This window comes from Mauremys mutica, chromosome 9 (assembly GCF_020497125.1).
Source record: "Mauremys mutica isolate MM-2020 ecotype Southern chromosome 9, ASM2049712v1, whole genome shotgun sequence".
NCBI lineage: Eukaryota > Metazoa > Chordata > Testudines > Geoemydidae > Mauremys > Mauremys mutica.
The window spans coordinates 37,001,660-37,022,338 of NC_059080.1; the positions used below are offsets into that span (position 1 = coordinate 37,001,660).

General features: G+C 48.2%; 1 long non-coding RNA gene across 3 annotated transcripts in view; it reads right to left on the reverse strand.

Moving 5' to 3' along the window:
- Positions 1-15,731, reverse strand: part of LOC123376825 — a 64,000-nt gene extending 48,269 nt beyond the window's left edge. Inside the window, exons 1-2 of one of the 3 annotated variants that reach the window (XR_006581970.1) lie at positions 15,643-15,712; positions 7,167-7,281 (exon numbers count right to left, since the gene is read on the reverse strand). This is a non-coding gene — a long non-coding RNA (uncharacterized LOC123376825). Of the gene's footprint in view, positions 1-7,166; positions 7,282-14,826; positions 15,130-15,642 lie in introns of those variants that run through there. The other 2 variants (XR_006581972.1, XR_006581971.1) reach the window with 2 other exon arrangements.
- Between the last annotated feature and the right edge of the window lie 4,948 nt (positions 15,732-20,679).

The following is a 20,679-nucleotide window of genomic DNA, read 5'->3' on the forward strand; positions in this document are numbered from 1 at the left end:
TGATGCTTAAATGTGGATTTAGGACCTAACTTCAGTATTCACTCTTGAAAATCTTGCCCTTACCAAATACCCACTGAGCATGCCCAGAAGAGATTTTGCAATTGCTTTGAACTGTCATATTCTCCCTGAATGTAGCTTGGAGACTGCCTCACAGAGTTTAGCCACTTGGCAGATTTGGAAATTTTTGTGCAGCCCTTCTTTTATAACAATGAGCGAAAGAATTTTTAGTATTTTTAAAGCTGAAATACATTGATGTTTTTCATCCAATTTACCATGATTCAAAAATAACAGAGTTGAGATTTTAGGGTTTTAAATAAACAACCCCACTGCCACCCTCAAACCTGTAGGAGGACTTTCCAAAAAGTTTCAGTCTTAAAGGAGTTCTTTCCAAAAAAGTTATAAACAAGTGCAAATGAGTTTATAATGGAACTCCTTACAGGATGTATTAGCTACTATAAGCACTGTAATAAATATGCATTTACTGTTTATAATAAAGCACTTCTTTTCACAGTTTTTATATAATAATCAATGGATGTTTGCTAATGAAAGCAGATTTTGAACAAAGCTATGGGTCAGTCCCATTGACCAGCATAGTCAGTGTATTTTCGAAGTTTATACTTGTAGTTTATAGTTTCTACTCCTTGCAAGATGAGGGCAATGCATACATTAGGTTTATTTATGATCCTTTTTCATTCTAAAAAGTATGGTTGGTTTTTCAGAAAAGCTGTCCTTTTAAATTTTCTGGCTGATGCATTGAATTGTAATGCTCATGTCAGATTGTATCAATCCAACAAGAAAACAGGATGATGCACCTTCAAGAAAGGGAGCACTTAGATGCCCCCTTTTCTTCATGTTTTAGTCACAGCCTGGTGGGGGGCAGTGTGTGTGTGTGTTTGGTCCAGTAAGAAGCTGGAAGCCAAATGATAGAAAGAGAACTGTCTTAAACATGACCTTTCTCGTAAGGCACAGGGCAGATGATGCTGAAGGGAGGGTTTTTTGCTTAGTTTATCTATCTATCTATCTAAACAGGAAAGTAGGAGTCAGTCATTCAAGGTTCTGTTCTTGACTCTGTCACTGATTCTTCTGTGACTCAGTTACTCCATTTGCAAAGCCAAGGAGAAAAACCTTTTTCAAAAAAAAGCACCATGTAAAGGGAACTTCCTATATTGAGACTTTTCCTAAATGTATCAAGAACAGTTCTACTCTCCGCTTTTGAGAAGGCCACCTAAATTAGGCAACCAAATTATGTCAGTTACTTGAGTGACAGGCTTTACTGTAAAATACCTATTGCCTAAAAAGTTGTGAGACAATTGTGACGGGTTCGGTCACACAGACCCCCTTGAGACTGTCACCTGACGTGCTGGAATTTCCTCTGATCCTGTTTTCCACTGCCAGCTTCGGATTCCAGAACTCTGCCTTGTTGAGACAGACACACTAGTCTGCTGCAACACAGACCCAGGTCTAGTCCAAGCCCCCAAAGCTGCAGACTTTAACCAAAAACTGCTCAGCAAGTCACCTATCTCCAGCACCCAGACACCCAGCTTCCAATGGGATCCAAACCCCAAATAAATCCGTTTTACTCTGTATAAAGCTGTATACTCTGTATAAATCCGTTTTACTCTGTATAAAGCTTATACAGGGTGAAGCCATAAATTGTTCGCCCTCTATAACATTGATAGAGAGATATGCACAGCTGTTTGTTCCCCCAGATATTAATCACTTACTCTGGGTTAATTAATAAACAAAAGTGATTTTATTAAGTATAAAAAGTAGGATTTAAGTGGTTTTAAGTAATAACAGACAGAATCAAGTAAGTTACCAAGTGAAATAAAACAAAACATGCAAGTCTAAGCCTAATACATTTAAGAAACTGAATACGGGTAAATCTCACCCTCAAAGATGTTCCAATAAGCTTCTTTCACAGACTAGACTCCTTCTTAGTCTGGGCCCAATCCTTTCCCCGGTACAGTTCTTGTTAATTCCAGCTCAGGTGGTAACTAGGGGATTTCTCATGATTGGCTGCCCCCTTTGTTCTGTTCCACCCTCTTTTATAGCTTTGGCACAAGGTGGGAATCTTTTGTCTCTCTGGGTCCCCACCCCTCCTTCTAAATGGAAAAGCACCAGGTTTAAGATGGATTCCAGTACCAGGTGACATGGTCACATGTCTTGTGAGCCCAAGCCTCCATTCTTTCCTGACTGACTCACATGAACACAGGAAGGCTTACAAGTAAACAGAGCCATTTACAACCAGTTGTCCTGGTTAATGGGAGCCATCAAGATTTTAAACCACCATTAATGGCCCACACTTTGCATAGTTACAATAGGAATTCAGAGTAATACTTCATATTTCTAGCTTCAGATACAAGAATGATACATTCATACAAATAGGATGAACATACTCAGTAGATTATAAACTTTGTAATTATACCTTACAAGAGACCTTTTGCATAAAGCATATTCCAGTTGCATTATATTTATACTCTTAAGCATATTTCCATAAACATGATGGAGTGCAACGTCACAACAGTGCTTGTATGAGTACATTGAAATGCTCAGAATGAAGAAGCTATGTGCAGTAAAGGCAAAGTATTAAGTCCTCACATATGCTAAGGCAAGTGTTTTCTAACTAGATGTTATCAAACAGCTATTTATTACATTAATACCTAGAGGGACCAACCAAGATCAAGGCCTCATTGTGCTCGGAACTGTATGGACATATAGTAAGAGACGATCCCTGCTCTGAAAATCATACAGTCTAAATAAACAAAGACCAAGGTGAAGTGATTTTTTCCAAGTTGATACAGCAGGTCAAAAGTACAGCCAGGAATAAAACAAAGCTCTAGCTACTGGACCAGCTGGTTAACTAGTGCTGCTTAAGGCTAATTGGTGACTAGTGAGGCTTTTCTTATTTCTGTTAACCTAGATTCTGCAGAAGTATGTTGAAGATGACTATCTTGCAAGTCTTTTATGCCTGCAGACACTTAAGGGGTAGTAAATATCACCACCCACAGACTTCCTCCAGATGTAATGACAGAGTGAGTTTGTAAATATCCATTGGTCCAATGGATAGGTGGGTTTCTCCCTGTTCAGAGGTGGCCGAAGGTACAGTTTGAAGAGACACATGGGCAATCTTTAATTGTACACTAATGGATCAAAGTGAGTATAAATAAATTGTACGTTCTGTTTATCACCCAACAATACCAAATTAATGCCATCATATTTATTTAATCCTGAAAATGGCTCTTTTTTCCCACAGCAAATGAACAACATTGTAGAAGCACTGGATATACTCAATGGTGGTCAGTGCTGGCAACAGTAGATAGAATCATAGAACTTAAGATCAGAAGGGACCATTATGATCATCTAGTCTGACCCCCCGCAAAATGCAGGCCACAAAAGCTGACCCACCCACTCCTGGAATAATTCTCTCCCTTGACTCAGCTGTTGCAGTCCCCAAATCCTGGTTTAAAGACTTCAAGTAGCAGGTAATCCTCCAGCAAGCGACCCCTGCCCCATGCTGCGGAGGAAGGCGAAAAACCTCCAGGGCCACTGCCAATCTACCCTGGAGGAAAATTCCTTCCCGACCCCAAATATGGCGATCAGCTGAACCCCGAGCATGCGGGCAAGACTCTCCAGCCAGACACTCGGGAAAAAGACTTTCAATATCCCAACATTGACCCTCGGTACTAATTACCAGTGGCGGCACGTTATTGACCTATTGACTAAATAGTGTTATCTTATCAAACCATTCCCTCCATAAACTTATCAAGCTTAAACTTAAAGCCAGAGAGGTCCTTCGCCCCCACTGTTTCCCTTGGTAGGCTGTTCCAGAATTTCACTCCCCTGATGGTTAGAAACCTTCGTCTAATTTCAAGCCTAAACTTCCCGACTGCCAATTTATATCCATTTGTTCTCGTGTCCACATTAGTACTGAGCTGAAATAATTCCTCTCCCTCCCTGGTATTTATCCCTCTGATATATTTAAAGAGAGCAATCATATCTCCTCTCAACCTTCTTTTGGTTAAGGAAAACAAACCGAACTCCTCAAGTCTCTTTTCATACGACAGGCTTTCCATTCCTCGGATCATTCTAGTGGCCCTTCTTTGTACCCGTTCCAGTTTGAATTTCTACAGAGAGATACAAGCACTACAAAGACAGATGCAAATACAAATACCTGCTCCTCCAATGGCAACTCTCCCACTCAAACTCCCCTGTTAGCAGCCCTGTTCGACGGCTCCCATGCCGCTGCTCGCAGCTGTGCCGCTGCCTGGCTGGGCGGACGCTTTTATAGGCCCCTCCTCAGCCTAGCTGCGCCCCCTACTCAGGGCTCGGCTGCCCGCTCAGCAGTCTGCCCCGACGGGCCTCTACAGAGAGATACAAGCACTACAAAGACAGATGCAAATACACAAAGACAGATGCAAATACAAATACCTGCTTCTCCAATGGCAACTCTCCCACTCAAACTCCCCTGTTAGCAGCCCTGTTCGACGGCTCCCGTGCCGCTGCTCGCAGCTGTGCCGCTGCCTGGCTGGGCGGCCGCTTTTATAGGCCCCTCCTCAGCCTAGCTCCGCCCCCTACTCAGGGCTCTGCTGCCCACTCAGCAGTCTGCCCCGACGGGCCTCTACAGAGAGATACAAGCACTACAAAGACAGATGCAAATACAAATACCTGCTCCTCCAATGGCAACTCTCCCACTCAAACTCCCCTGTTAGCAGCCCTGTTCGCCGGCTCCCGTGCTGCTGCTCGCAGATATTTTGTCTAGCTTGTTTTCTTACCTACAATATTTAAAGTTTGTACACTGTTTTGGTGGCTAAAATAAGGGAGACATGGGTAGCCCTGGGAAGATTCTGTTAAATAAGCAGGCATTTGGTATCTATGTAAACCCTTACCTAAGAGAGGGTACTTAATCAGCATCTCACCAGTACTAACAATGAGTAGCACTGTTTTCCATGTGGGTATTAGAATCTGACCATTAGTTACCCACATCTGGAGGAACTCCCCATTGAAGTGTTGTGAGAGATGCCAAGGTACCTCTATAGCAACAGTAATGCAGATACTGGAAGATACTGTGTTCACAATTTTCCTTTAAGTGATAGTTGGGCCACATTTGTACAGTATTTCATGTATGATTTAATCTAATTACTTAGTTTGAAGCTGGAACCTAAATCAGGAAAAACTAGACTTTCTGCTCTCAAGTTCCTAATCACCAGGGAAATTGACTCTCACTTTGCCCTGTTGTTAGGTTAAGGAAAGGCACTTTTTTCCCCAAAGCTCACAGTGCATTCATCTGGATCTGACTCAATCTCAGAATCACTATGTAGTGAATCCAAAACACAAATAGCAGGAATTCTGCCCTCTGCTCCTCTGCTGTCACAACAATGGAACTAACAGATCTAGCCTACCTGCATAAACTATGACACAGCTCAGCTTGACTGGGTTTGGTTGACTGCTTCATGCAGTGCTGCCGTTCAATCAAAGGGCACCAAAGTCAGGTCCAGAGCTGGGAGATACAAAACACCCTATAAACCAGATCTGCAGCTGTTTATAAAGGATAAGAAACATGCAAATGCAGCATCTGAATGGGAAAATAACACAAACAGGCTGCTGCAGACTATAAATGCCAAAGTGAAATCCTTGGGAAAATCCTTCAATGTGTTATTGGGCTGGGTTGTTAGGAGTGGCTAATAGCAGGCTCAGAAAGCTAGTTTAACATGGAGGAGGGTACAGAAGGACAGATTGAAATGAGGATGCTATTAGCTGAATGAAAATTGGCGAGGCAAGGGCTGAAACAGCAGGTACCCCCACAGATTAGTGAATAAGAATGACTGAATGACATTAAGACCTTGATGACATAAGCAGAGAAGTCCCCTTTATTAAGGTCCTTTGAGCCAAGAGAGAGGAAAGACTTGTGGCTCAGGCACTCAGCTGGGACTCTGCAGCACAGTTGCCATCTTCCATGCGGTAAATAAGCACCCCGACTTTCACAATAAGCCAGAAATCAAGCTAATCCCATTTCAAAACAAGGCCAAAGCAAGCCAGTCCCTAAGAACCCCAACACTCTATGTGACTAGATCCCTCTGGTGTGCAGTCTGGGACTGTGGTGGGTCTGCTGTGCACCCCTGACTCTCTTCCCCCCTTGCCTCTACTTGCCCCTTGCCACTGCTTGCCCTCTCTTGCCCCTGCTTGCCGGGAGCCAATCAAAAGAAAGAAGCAACAAGGTATAAGCCAAAAACTAGCCAAAAAGCAACTCACAAGCCAATTAAGCCAAAACCAAGCCCAATTTCTGCATCTGCTCTGTAGGCCTGTGTTCACTGTCTCACTCTGTCACATATTTCCTGTGGGCCAGGCCAGTTAGTCTTTTTGTGCCTCAGTTCCCCATCTGTAAAATGGGGATGATGATTCTTTTGTATCTCACAGTGGTGCTGTGGGGATAAATACACTGTTTGAGGTGCTCAGTATGGTGATGGGGCTATATAAATTGTGGCAGATATGCCAATTTCCAGCAGTATCCTTACTGGATTAAGTGTAAGTATTTTAGGAGTTAATTGTATTAAAAATGCAAATATTTATGTATTATTGTGGGATTGTATACAATGTCTGTAGAGGGGAAACCTGACTAATGTAAATTCTGGGAAGCGTTATGAACCTCAAAGGACTTTCTTAAACAATGGGCCAGACAAAAAGGAACTTTTGGGATAAATACAGTTAAGTGAGTTTCCTTGGAAATACCTGGGGGTGGGGAGGAGGGAATGCAAATTCCCTATCTCCAGATACAACCTTCTGAAGCTGCACCTTGAGGACAAGCCCCTTTTCTGACTCATTACCTAATCATGGTGTCTTAAATTCAAAGACCCATATAGTATAAATGAAAAAATTTCAGATTCGTGGGTATGCTTGGTCTGAGCTAATAGCTGTTATGAACTGATGACCACAGAAAAGCTCCTGTGTGGGGCTTGAAGGACCGTTCACCTGCAGAGCCCTTGTTAGAGAGGGCGGTGATGTCTGGTAAGCTTATTAGCATGAGTGTAGATTCTTTTATTGTTTTAATTTTTTCCTGGTAAATCTTCTACCTGAAGAACAAATATGCTTGCTTAGAAAGAGCTGTGGGGTTACTTAGCTGTAGGCAATTACACTATTTATTTATTTATTTATTTATTTATACATACCCTCTGAGGAGAAGGCAAAGCAGTCAGTCTGACTTGCTGGGGAATTCACAGTGTAGGCAGGAAACTGTGCACCCTCGAAGTAACTTGGTCAAAAGGGTGAGAGAGACACATGGCTCTGCAAAAGAGAATTGACAGCTGGGAAGCCATAAGCCTAAGAGTAGGGGGCCCTTGCTGGACTACAGAGGGGTAACACAGGTGCAGTTGCCCTGAACTATGGCCTGGTCTACACTAGGACTTTAATTCGAATTTAGCAGCGTTAATTCGAACTAACCGCTCAACCGTCCACACCAGGAAGCCATTTAATTCGAACTAGAGGGCTCTTTAGTTCGAATTTGGTACTCCACCCCGGCAGGTGGAGTAACGCTAAATTCGACATGGCTAGCTCGAATTAGGCTAGGTGTGGATGCAAATCGAACTTAGTAGCTCCGGGAGCTATCCCACAGTGCACCACTCTGTTGACGCTCTGGACAGCAGTCCGAGCTTGGATTCTCTGACCAGCCACACAGGAAATGACCCGGGAAAATTTGAATTCATTTTCCTGTCTGGGCACTTTGAATCTGACGTCCTGGCTGGACATCGGGGCGAGCTCCGCAGCACCTGCAACGATGCAGAGCTCTCCAGCAGAGGAGTCCGGCCAATCCAAGAATAGAAAGAGGTCCCCAGCATGGACAGACCGGGAAGTCCTGGATCTGATCGGTGTGTGGGGCGAGGAGTCTGTGCTGTCGGAGCTGCGCTCCAGCAAGCGGAATGCAAAGACCTTCGAGAAGGTCTCCAAAGCAATGATAGAGAAAGGATACAGCCGGGATGCAATGCAGTGCCGCGTGAAAATCAAGGACCTGAGACAAGGCTACCAAAAAGTCAGAGCGGCAAACAGACGCTCCGGAGCCCAGCCCCAGACATGCCGCTTCTACGAGGCACTGCATGCCATTCTAGATGGGTCTGCCACCACTGCCCCACCAGTGACCGTGGACTCAGTGGATGGCATAGTGAACCTGGACAGTTCCTCCTCGATGTTCGCCGATGTGGAAGATGAGGAAGGGTCTGTGGAGGACGGCGCAGGCGACAGCGAACACAAAACCGCTTTCCCTGACAGCCAGGATCTCTTCATCACCCTCACAGAGATCCCCTACCAACCCTCCCCGGCCGTTAACCCGGACTCTGAATCAGGGGAAGGATCAGGCGGTAAGTGCTAGAAACATGTAAACATTTATTTTTTATAAAACAGGTATAAAAAATAGAAATACTATATATAAAATTTTCAATGAAAAAGTATATGAAAAGTAGGTCCACACATATAGGGATTGAACAATAATCCTCCAGGAACAATTCAAGAAAGGTCTCATTTAGGTCCTCGAAAAGCCTCCGCAGGAGGTTCCTGGGGAGAGGTGCCTTGTTGGGTGCTCCGTGGAAGCACACTCTTCCACGCCAGGACATCCTTATGTAGATGGGAATCATCGCCTCTACAAGCATGGCCGCATATCGTCCTGGTCTCTGCAGGGCTTCCCTTAGCATCCGCTCTTTGTGACTCCGAGGGACCCGCCTCAGGGTGATCTCGTTCATGAAATGCTGCATCTAATTAGGGCAATTAGTGTATTGTTACTATTGTGAATGGTTGACTTTTACTTTGCATAACAATGACCCTCGCTTAACAGCCACATGTTGTAGGCCACATAGGAAAAGCATACATTGATCTTTCCCGTGCACTGGCGGGAGTGGCTGGAAAAGGGTCAGAGTATATGATTTCCAGATTGCCTTTAGCGGGAGGGCACAGCTATCCATTAACTGATAAGCAGAATGTACTGTAAGGCTTACCAGGACTGTCTGCTAGACGGATTCAGCTGTCTCTCCCCACTTGTCCGCTCTCCTGTGCAATGCTGCAGCCAATGAGAGCGTATTCCGAAATCTCGAACTTGTCCCGAGATCTCGTGAGACTTGTTGCCCTGTATGGTCTTGTTCAGAGAAACTGACTAGACTGTGTTCACTGTTCGCAAACATGTATCTGTTCAAGGAAATCAGTTACTTTTCCTATCACACAGCTTCGGCTCTTTCCCGAACTGTCCCGGCATCCCCCTCACAGAGGCTGGCGCAGATTAGGCGGCGAAAGAAAAAGACTAGGGACGAGATGTTCGCGGAACTGATGGCTTCCTCCAGAGCCGAGGCGGCAGAGCAGACACAGTGGAGGGAGACCCTATGTCAACAGCATCGCACACACATCGAACGGGAGGATAGGTGGCGGCAGGAAGACCAGCAGGCGACTCAAACGCTGCTTGGGCTAATGAGGGAGCAAATGGACACGCTCCGGCGCCTTGTTGATGTTCTGCAGGACCGCAGGCAGGAGGACAGAGCCCCCCTGCAGTGTATCTGCAACCGCCCTCCCCCGCCAAGAAGTCCTGCCCCCCCCTCACCCAAAAGTACAAGACGGAGGGGCGGTAGGGGCCGTGAGAACTGTCACTGCACCACTGCATAGTGCTAATGTACCACACACCTCTCACGCTATACATTTGTAGAAGTGCTTCCCTTACAGGCTCACCCAGTCCCAAATCCAAGTTTCATCCCCCCACTGTGTATTAGATTATTAAAAGCTGTTTGCTGTTATTCACTGTTTCGGTCACGTCTTTCATGTCAGAGGATTTCTTTGTGTATGGGGGGGGAGGGGATTTATAATTGCACGATATAGCCTACATTACCAGGGTACAGACTTGGGGGCATGATCAACTGCAGGGCACACACACACTGCAGTCAGTAGGCACCAGGGTCACTCTGTGTGGTGTATGCTGCCCCAGGTCATTCTGTGATGTGTATGCTTGTCCAGGGTCCTAGCACCTGCCACCCCCTTAATGTTAAGGCACGCTGCCCTTACCATGCACTTCCACCGTAGCAACGAGCCTCTCCGCTGCCCTGAGCCCCAGCAAGAGCCCTCATCCACGGACAGATACTCACCCTTCCCCCACACCCCTCACCCCTTCCTACGCCCAAACCCGCAGCCCACTGCCGTCATCCAAACCCCTATCCAAAGAAGGCACCACTCGCCCCTTCCTGCAAACCCACCCCTTCCTGCAATCCCTCCCCTTGATGCACAACCACTTGCAACCGTTCCCCACCCCAGAGACCTATGTAGGAGCAGGAGGATGTCATTCCTCTATGGAACAAGCAGTCTGTACATCAGTGCACACCGTGCCCAGCACAGTATGCGTCCATGTTTCAACAACTGAACAGAAATGCGAAGTAAAACAAAGATTTATTAATAATGAGTGTAACAATTAATTGTATTTAAAATGTGCTTTGGAAGTGGGGGAAACTTGGAGAACGGGGTATGTAACCGCAGATCGAAATCGACACATACAGACACAGGCCCAGGGTCAGTTTCTATTGAAAGCAAGTGGAGAGTCAAAGGTTACCCTGCTCTCTGAGGAAACTAGCTTTCAAAGCCTCCCGGATACACAGCGCTTCCCGCTGGGATATTCTCTCGGCACGGGTGTCTGGCTGAGCGTAAACTGCAGCCAGGCGATTTGCCTCAACCTCCCATCCGGACAAAAAGGTCTCGCCATTGCTCTCACAGAGATTGTGGAGCACACAGCAAGCAGCAATAACTACGGGGATATTCTTTTCGCTGATGTCCGAGCGAGTCAGTAAGCTCCGCCATCTCCCCTTGAGACGTCCGAAAGCACACTCCACCACCATTCTGCACTTGCTCAGCCGGTAGTTGAAGAGTTCCTTCTCTCTGTCCAAGGCGCCTGTATAGGGCTTCATGAGCCAGGGCATTAGCGGGTAGGCTGGGTCCCCGAGGATCACTGTAGGCATCTGCACATCCCCAACCGTTACTTTGTGGTCCGGGAAGAAAGTTCCTGCCTGGAGGCGTCTAAACAGACCAGAGTTCCTTGAACCTTGCCCGCCCACCCAACGAAGATGTTGGTAAAACGTCCCCTATGGTCCACCAGTGCTTGCAGCACCATAGAAAAGTAGCCCTTTCGGTTAATGTACTCGCTGGCCTGGTGGGCCGGTGCCAGGATAGGGATGTGAGTCCCATCTATAGCCCCACCGCAGTTTGGGAATTCCATCGCGGCGAAGCCATCTATGATGTCCTGGATGTTTCCGAGAGTCACTACCTTTGAGAGCAGTTGCTCAACGATTGCGTGGGCTACTTCAATCACAGCAACCCCCACGGTAGATTTGCCCACGCCAAAGTGGTTCGCTACTGACCGGTAGCTGTCTGGCGTTGCAAGTTTCCAGAGGGCTATGGCCACTCGCTTCTGCACACTCAGGGCTGCTCGCATCCGGGTGTCCTGGCGCTTCAGGGCAGGGGACAGCAAGTCACAGAGTTCAAGGAAAGTGCCCTTACGCATCCTGAAGTTTCGCAGCCACTGTGATTCATCCCAGACCTGCAGCACTATGCGGTCCCACCAGTCCGTGCTTGTTTCCTGGGCCCAGAATCGCCGTTCCACACCATGAACTTGACCCATTGCCACCATGATCTCCACGGCACGGCGTACCCTGCTTTGTGAGAGGTCTGCGCCACTCTGTGAATTCCTGTCCTCACCGCGCTGCCGGAGCCTCCTCGCCCGATTTCTCAGCAGCTGACTGTGGAAGAGGTGGACGATAAGGTGCGAGGAGTTGACAATGGCCATAAGTGCAGCGATGATCGCAGCGGGCTCTATGCTCGCAGTGCTGTGGCGTCCGAGCTGTAACCGACCAGAGAAGGGCGCGAACAGATTTCCCGCCGGAGCTTTCAGGGAGGGAGGGCGATTGACGGTTCTATGATGACAGTTACCCAAAACCACCCTCGACACATTTTTCCCCCCAGCAGGCATTGGGGGCTCTACCCAGCATTCCAATGGGCAGCGGGGACTGCGGGAACTGTGGGATAGCTTCCCACAGTGCACCGCTTCCAAAGTCGACGCCAGCCCCGTTACTGTGGACTCAGAAATTCGAATTAGTGTATTTACTGTGGATCCACAAATTCGACTTCATAAGGTCGAATCCACAAATTCGACTTAAGTAGATTCGAAATAGTCTTGTAGTGTAGACAAGGCCTATGACATAACAAACCAAGGATACTAGAGTCTGTGATTAAAAAACAAGGGTGTAGACCACAGATTTATAAATGGCCAGAGGATCCTAAATGGGCTTTGATTCTCTGTGTACCCATTGAATAATAATAGAGGCTTAACAGCAACAATGGAAAGAAGTAGCACTTTCATAACGAGTTAGTGGAATTAGATGATTAACTGACACTTAAGGACTTTTGCATCAAAAAGATTGACCCAAATCAGGACCAGGGAGCTGATCACAGTAGCTCATCAGCAAAAAGAAAGTGTGTTAAGGTTTTTGCTGGCACTTCTTCATCAACACCCTGAGAGATCTATCCAATAGATTTCTGATATAGGCCACAGGATGCCTCTCCAGAGAAAGTCAGGGAACAGTTTATACAAGAGGTGACTCCACAATGCTGTGTCTGACTCGGTGGGAGCAAGGACATTTCATAGAGACCTGGGATTTCTTTTTAACAAAGGGAGATTAGGCAACAAAGAAAAGGAAGAGTGAAATGGAAAAGTGAAATGAATAAAAATTGGCAGAGTTGAGGGGTGTTAATTTTCTCTCTCGGATAATCAATGTCTCCATGTGGACAGCACATAGCACACAGTGGGAGCTACTGGAATGCAAATAATAGTAATAAAAATAAATGTCTTATATAATGGATGCTTTAAAAATAGACTGACACAATCACAGGTAAATGCAACTACAAACAGAGACAACCCCTATATAACACCCAGGGGCAGATTCTGATTTGTGCTTGTGTAAGCAGAGTCAGGATGAGCCCCACCCTGACATCTGGTGGTAAATTATGGGGAGTGTGGAAAGTGTTGCATTGGTATTTCGGTTATTTGCATGGGCAGTCCCACCCCACTTAGCATACCACAAAGCAGCATGGAATGGTTATTTTCACAGCTGTGGGAGCCCCAATTTCGTTGTTATTGGGGCAGGAGGAATGGGGAACTACAAAATTGTCTTGTGATAGGGGGTTTCATTGTCAGCTGGATAGCGCTTGCTAGATGGGGCACATGGGTTCCAAAACCCATTGAAAAGAGAGAGGCTGGGGACAGAGATCTGTACTGGGTGGTGTAGGCTCTTTGTGTGAGCCAGAAGCACCAGTTCCACCTGTGCCTCTCTCCACTGTGGAATGTCAGAGTTAATTTTTGATTCCCTTAAGAATCTAAATACAGGTTACTGAGCTGAATTCACTGGTACTGGGGCTCCCCTACTAAGAGCTGAAATCACTGAAGAGCTGAAATCACTGAAGAGCTGGACTTGCTGAGCTGAGAGCACTGAGTACTGTGCTAATGAGTGGGGGAGCCTGAAGCCATACTGTGGAGCAGAGCAGCTGGCAGAGCAGATTGGAGCAGTTTGTGCAGCCACTGGGTGAGTGGAGCCAAGCAGCTTGCGAGGACGGCTGGAGTGGCTCACAGGACAGCTAGTGGACCAGAGCAGCTGGCAGAGCGGAGCAGCCCACAGAGCAAGCGGAGCTGAGCTGTTTGCGGGGACGACTAGTGGAAGCAGAACCCCACGAAGAGGCAGGGCAGTTGGCCCCGAAACCACGTAAGGTGCCCCTTTCTACCCAGGCTGGGGAGGGGGACCTCTGCAGAGAGACTCTTGAGCTCTGGGGCTGCACTGACCCGGGACAGAGACTTTTGGATTGTGGGACTTTTGGGACTGTGGGTGATTTGGGGGTTGCTGGACTCAAGGGCCCCGAGAGAAGGACATGGCCCAATTTGCTGGAGTGGGTCTTTGCTCATGGTTTGACCTATGACCTCTAGCTGAGGTATTTTCCCAGTTTAATGCTTGTTGTTTATCATGTATTAAACCTTTTCTGCTACACCAAGACTCTGTGCTTGCGAGAGGGGAAGTATTGCCTCTTCGAGGCACCCAGGGGTGAGTGTAAGATTTTCCCAGGTCACTGGGTGGGGGCTCGAGCTGGTTTTGCATTATGTTGTGGGGAAGGGACCCCTATGTATTGAACCCGGCCCTTGCTGCTATCGTTTTGGCCCAGCAGAAGGGTTACACCTGCAAACAGTCATAGTCCAGGAGAAAGAATGGCGAAGGAGGCTTTATGCCATCTTTGTACTATACAGATTCTAGGTTACTAGAGGAGCTGAAATTGCCCAAACCCACCTCCTCGAACTTCCAACCTTCCTGTAGGATCTGCCATTAGGGGATGGGCTCTTCGGCCTCTGGGGCGGCTGGGTACCAGGCCGCCTCACCACACAGGGGTGATGCCACCGGCTCAGGACTCGGGCCCTCCAACAAGGGCCGAGCAAGCAGTTCAGTCTCTAAAGCCCAGGCTCTGGATCAGGGCGGGGCAACAAACACTGGTGCAGGGCTCAGGCCCTCAGGTAGGGGCTGAGCAGGCAGTTCAATCTATAAGGCCCAGGGTCAGGGCGTCGGGGTGAGGGGGAGACTGCCACCCGTGAGTGGGGTGGCAGGGGGGACGCAGGCCCGCCCACTCCTCTGCGTCCCAGCCCGGGGCCCTAACAGCGGCAGGCAGGCTGCTGCTGTGTCAGTGGGGATCCTGGCCGCAACACACTGACATTGGCTCTGGGTCTGCTGCAGTCAGACTAGGGTCGGCTGCCCCCGGGCCACTTCCAAACTCCCCCTCGGGGCCTACCTGGATCCTGGGGCGTCCTCCACCGGGTCCAGGTGCATGAGTTCGTCTCGGCCGGGGCTGGGTGGCAGGTCCGGCAACTCCTCCGGAACGGCGGTCCAGGGTGGCTCTGGTGAGTCTTCTGGGTAGTAGGTGCGGGGGAGCTCCGGCAGCTCCTCTGGGTAGCGAGCCCGGGGGAGCTCCGGCAGCTCCTCTGGGTAGCGAGCCCGGGGAAGCCCCGGCAGCTCCTCTGGGTAGCGAGCACGGGGAAGGGTAGGAGCCTCCCGGCACCGAGCTCCCAGAGGGACGTCCGCTCGCTCCGGTCGCTGGCCCCCCCCACTGAGCTCGGAAGGCCCGCCTTTATACTTCCAGGTCGGCGCTTGACCCTTTGCAGGGCGGGCTCAGAGCTCTTTGGCTTTGCCCAGTCCGGCCTCCGGCTGGGCTCTTCCTCCTCCGGGGCGGCTGGGTACCAGGCCACCTCACTACACTTCCCCATCCCCACATCACAGCACACTCCTGTACTAGTGCTTGCAAGGCAGAGCTGTATAAGGTCACTTTATTGACTCTACTCTGCTCCTGTGCTGTGGGGGATTCTCATTGCATCACCACAATGTATAACAAGCCTGTAGTTTCCCAGATCACTTTTTTTCCTTTCTTAAAAATAGGTACTACATTAGCAATTCTCCAGTCTTAGGATACAATCCCCGAGTTTACAGATTCATTAAAAATCTTTGCATTTGGGCTTGCAATTTCATGTGCCAGTTCATTTTATATTCTTGGATGAATATTATCCGGAACCCCCTATTTAGTCCTATTAAGCTATTTGAGTTTGACTTCTACCTCAGATGTGGTAATTTCATGCGCTCCCAGCACCAGGATGGAGGCCAGCCTCCTCTAGCCTCCGTGAAATCTCCTGGTACAGGGGAATGGTCCTGCTGAACTGAGTGAAGTCATAAAGGATGGTGTAGTCTGACCACACATTGGTCAGCACCTGTGTGTGCTCCAGAGACGAAGTGGCTTCTCCCAGACCAGGATCCATGATCACCTGTTCTGATCAATAGATTTCAGCAGAAAATGTTCTGAAGTGCTCAGAGCAGGTCGCTACTAATGCTGGCAAAGGGGTGGGAGAGATCTGGGATCTTTATACTTTTGGGTAAGGGTCAGGCAGCAAAGAGATCAATACATTGTGGGAATGGCCATGGAGGACTATTGATACCTGTGATCTGGTACATGGTCCTTGCCCCTGTACACACTGCATTGTAAAATGGGTATGGGACCATGCCACAGCAGAAGCATGTACATATCCACACCGCTCATGCATTCTAGCTTTTGTGCACTAGAGAGCCATTCAAGAACATGCTTTAGGGCTTCATATGTGGACAATAGGGGGGTTATGGCATAACAGCTAACATGTTACCATGTACAGTCACAAGCATAGACATAGCTTTAGTGTTCATCAAATTTGTTATGATTATGTTCTTTTAGCTGAATGAGCTGGGGAAAACTTCTTGACTTCAGTATTTTATTGCCTTTGTTCATAGATTTTTCCCCTCCACTCCCTCCCTCAGACAATGGGGATATATCTATTTTCAACACAATAATTTATGATAAACAACAGGTGTCATGGGCATTTCCAGGCAGGCACTTGCCAAAAGAAAAATGCATAAGCCAGTGCTTGGCTTTAGGGACAGCCATTAGCAGAGAGTAGAGCTTTGGCTCACATACTGCAGACTGGCAAACTGTACTCTGTTAAGTGCAAATGGGATTTTATCCATTATGTAGTCTCCAAATAAATATATGTGCCTATGCAAATGTATTGTTAAATTCTTCAGAAGGAAAAGAGCTTAATTTGGGAGACTTGCCATTTTTCTGTAATTATGAAATAAACAGGATGAACAGGGACCTGTATAATTAAAATCTTTGTTTACCAAAAATATCAACCATGATTAATTTACATGTATTTCTGAGTTCATATCTGGTTGTTTTTTTTAATATATATATGTTTGAGTTTTTTTGTTTTCCAAATTTAAAAAATGTGAATTTCAGGAGTAGGAGATTGATTCTTAAACTATTTAACAGTAGCATTGATGCCTAGTGCATTCCCTTACAACAAGTGAACTTCAACTTCTGTTGCATGCTGAATGCTTTTAAAATAAATTGGTCATCCTGGAGGGGTGCAGATCAAGAAAGGAAAAGATCATGATTTATGTGCTGTAGGTGGTGAGATTAGAAAGCTAACCTGTCAGGATACTGGATGGCTCAGGGGATTAGTAATGGGCTATGGAGCCTTACTTATTATTGCAGAATCTAGGAATGGAAAATATGGATTAGCTCACTCTGTCCATCTCCCTGGCAATGCAGAAAAGATCCCTATCATGTTTTATCCAGTCTAATTGTAAGTGATGATGTTCCCAATGCTTCCTTTGGGAGACTATTCCACCTCCCAGGTTGTTGTTTCCATTCCAGCATGGGCCAAAGCTGATGGGCATCTGAGTCCATTCCCTGACAGGAGGGTTCTCATTGCCAAGTCCATTAGAATTTTGACATTTACTGTTCAGCCTAATGAACATTTCCATGTTCACAACACATGCTGCAAGGCACATCTTTTTCAACTGGCTGCTGCAGTTTTATTTCATTTATTTATTTCAGTTATTTCATTTTATTGGGTTTTTGTTGTTGTTGTTGTTTGGTACTGCATGGGTATTTAGTATTATATGTTATGGGGTTGCTATTTCTCTTGATTTTTTATTTATTGTATTTTTAAGTATTTGCCAGAGGTGCTTAGAGTGCTCAGTCAAGGTGCTTGGAAAATTTTTCATCAACTTTTTAAAATGAAAAATAGCTTTTTGACTAACAAGATTTTTTTTTTAGGTTTGCATTAAAAAGATGTCTGAAAATGTAACTTTGTGGGGGATGGGGAATTGATGCCAACAAAAATACAGTTGAACCCTGTTATGTCGCTGGCCTAGGGGTTTGCCAAAAATAGTCCAGATAACCGATGATCGAGATAAACCCCTATCCACCCCCCCACCCCTGAACTCCCCTGCCCTCTCTCCAACACCCCCTCCCTGCCCCCTTACCGCGGTGCCTGCACGTGGCTGGATCCGGCGAAGCGGGACGGGGAAGCGGGGCCGGGCGGCCGTGGACGGGGACCCGGAGCCAGGCAGCCAAAGAAGCGGGACCCGGTAAGCGGGCCGGGCGGCAGGCGAAGCGGGGACCGGGTAAGCGGGGCGGGGGGGGGGGGCGGCAGGCGAAGCGGGGACCGGGTAAGCGGGGCCGGGCGGGCGGGCGGCGAAGCGGGGACCGGCGAAGCGGGGCCGGGCGGGCGGGCGGCGAAGCGGGACCGGGTATGCGGCGGGCGGACGGGCGGGCGGCGAAGCGGGGACCGGGTATGCGGGGCCGGGCGGGCGGGCGGGGACCGGGTAAGCGGGGCCGGGCGGGCGGGCGGCAGGCGAAGTGGGGACCGGTGAAGCGGGGCCGGGCGGACGGGCGGGCGGCGAAGCGGGACCGGCGAAGCGGGGCCGGACGGACGGGCGGGCGGCGAAACGGGGACCGGGTATGCGGGCGGGGACCGGGTATGCGGGGCCGGGCGGGTGGCGAAGCGGGGACCGGCGAAGCGGGGCCGGGCGGACGGGCGGGCGGCGAAGCGGGGACCGGGTATGCGGGGCCGGGCGGGCGGGCGGCGAAGCGGGGCCGAGCGGATGGGCAGGTGGCGAAGCGGGGACTGGCGAAGCGGGGCCGGGCGGACGGGCGGGCGGCGAAGCGGGGACCGGGTATGCGGGGACGGGCGGGCGGGGACCGGGTATGCGGGGACGGGCGGGCGGGGACCGGGTATGCGGGGACGGGCGGGCGGGCGGCGAAGCGGGGACCGGCGAAGCGGGGCCGGGCGGATGGGCAGGCGGCGAAGTGGGGACCGGGGAAGCGGGACCGGGCGGGCGGGTACGCGGGGAACCGCGGGGCTGGGGAGCCGGGGCTAGGGCAGGAGTCGCGTGGCCGGGGAGGGATGCGGCAGGAGCCGGGCAGGGCTGCCGCCGGAGTTACAGTCGAACCCATTTATCTCGACCTCGGTTAGTGGCAAAAGCTCTTCTGTGCTCCAGATATTAGGGTTCGGCGAGATTAAAGAATCGACATAACCGATGAGAAACCGGTAAGACAAAGAGGGAGTTTGGCGGTTCCACTACTAAAACGTCGACTTAATAGGGTTGGCAAGTTAACCGAGGTCGAGATAAATGGGTTCGACTGTATTGGTAACTTTGAAATTTGTCATAAAAAATTAAATACATTTTTAAACTAGTTTTAGTGTTCAGATTGGTACATTGTGTTTTATAAAGTTAAACATGCCAATTCAAAGTACATTCTAAGAGAGAGAGCAAATATTGTTGCTAAAGTTAATTATAATAAAGTGGTCAAACTCTTAATGTCCGCTATAATCGGCAACTTTGTTGGAAGTCTCAGCAAGGATTCAAATGTTTTGAGTGGAGTCTGGAGTTCAAACCACCCCTTCATTCTTAAAAGTGGCACTTTGAGATGGAGTAGTTTGTGGGAAAACTTGTGGGACTTCTGTACATGTTCCATGACTAAACAGAAAACTTTAGTTTCCATGTCTGTCACTTTAGCACCTTTCAGCAAAAGTCAGAGGGACACAGGAAGGTTGTGACAAGTAGCAAGAGTTAGAGGAGAATTTATCATGATCTGTGGAACTGGAGTCAGAGGGCCCATCTTCCCTGGAGGGATTGTTATTGAGAGGACACCAAGGAACAGGGAACAGAAAGAGTTAGGATGGGAACAACTCGGCCACGTTGACAGAGCAGAGCAGCCCACAGAGTCCACAAAGTTCCACTTGTTCAACTTAGCCTGCATTCTGCTTCAGTCTCTGCAAATGAAATTTGGTGGCAGCATCTGAGCGGTGAGTTCTCTGAAATGCTTGATCTGAAGCCCCTCAGAGTCCTGGGTTTTGTAGACACAAACTTAGCCCAGAGAATAACCCATTGGAAGGAGGAGTTTGAGCTGTACACAGACCTGGCCATGCAGGAGGATGACAAAAGCAGGAAAGCAAAACAGCAAAACTATTGCTTTATCCTATTGGGGAACAAGGCAGAGAGGTCTGCATCATTCTGAAGTTCATCACTGTCTCAAGCTTCAAAGCAGTCCTAGGAGCCCTGGGGACTTATTTCTCCCCAAAGCAGAACAAAACTGTGGAATAACAAATTTTTCACCAGAAACCAATCTAATGGAGCGGGGATAGACTCATTTGTTATTGCCTTACTCACTCAACAAGGCATTGAAAAGATTCCATTAGCCACAGCCTAGAACTGATGACATCTTGCCAGAAATTTCCAAAGTCAGAATGTTTATGGTTTGTGATGTGAGGAACAATTTATGGCACATAAGCCTAAATCAAGAGTCCAGTACGCAGCACCATTTGGTTGCTACATATGACTGTGCATGCTGATAGGCATACGCCCAGAACCAGAGGTATTCCAGAGAAAACTGGATGTTTTTTCTAAAATTTATGCTTTATGAATTATTGTGGGGAAGCTCTATGTCCTGTGGTATACAAGAGTCAGGCTAAATGATCACTGTGGGCCCTTGGAATGAATTTAAGACTCACTCAAGCACTTGGAAGGACTGCCTGGAGTGAAAACGATATCCTCACTAAAGGTGAAAAGTGCAATGACACTGACGCCAAATGAGACCAAGACAAGGACAAAAAAACTACAAGCTTTTCTGTAGTGATGCAGGGACAAGGACATAAAACTCATCCCAGAAAAACATGTGATTCAAACTGTGTGAGGTGACATACATTGGACATCTACTCATAGCAGATCCCAGGAAGATAAAGACAGTCAGAGAGTTACCAGCTCCAGTGGTTTTTGA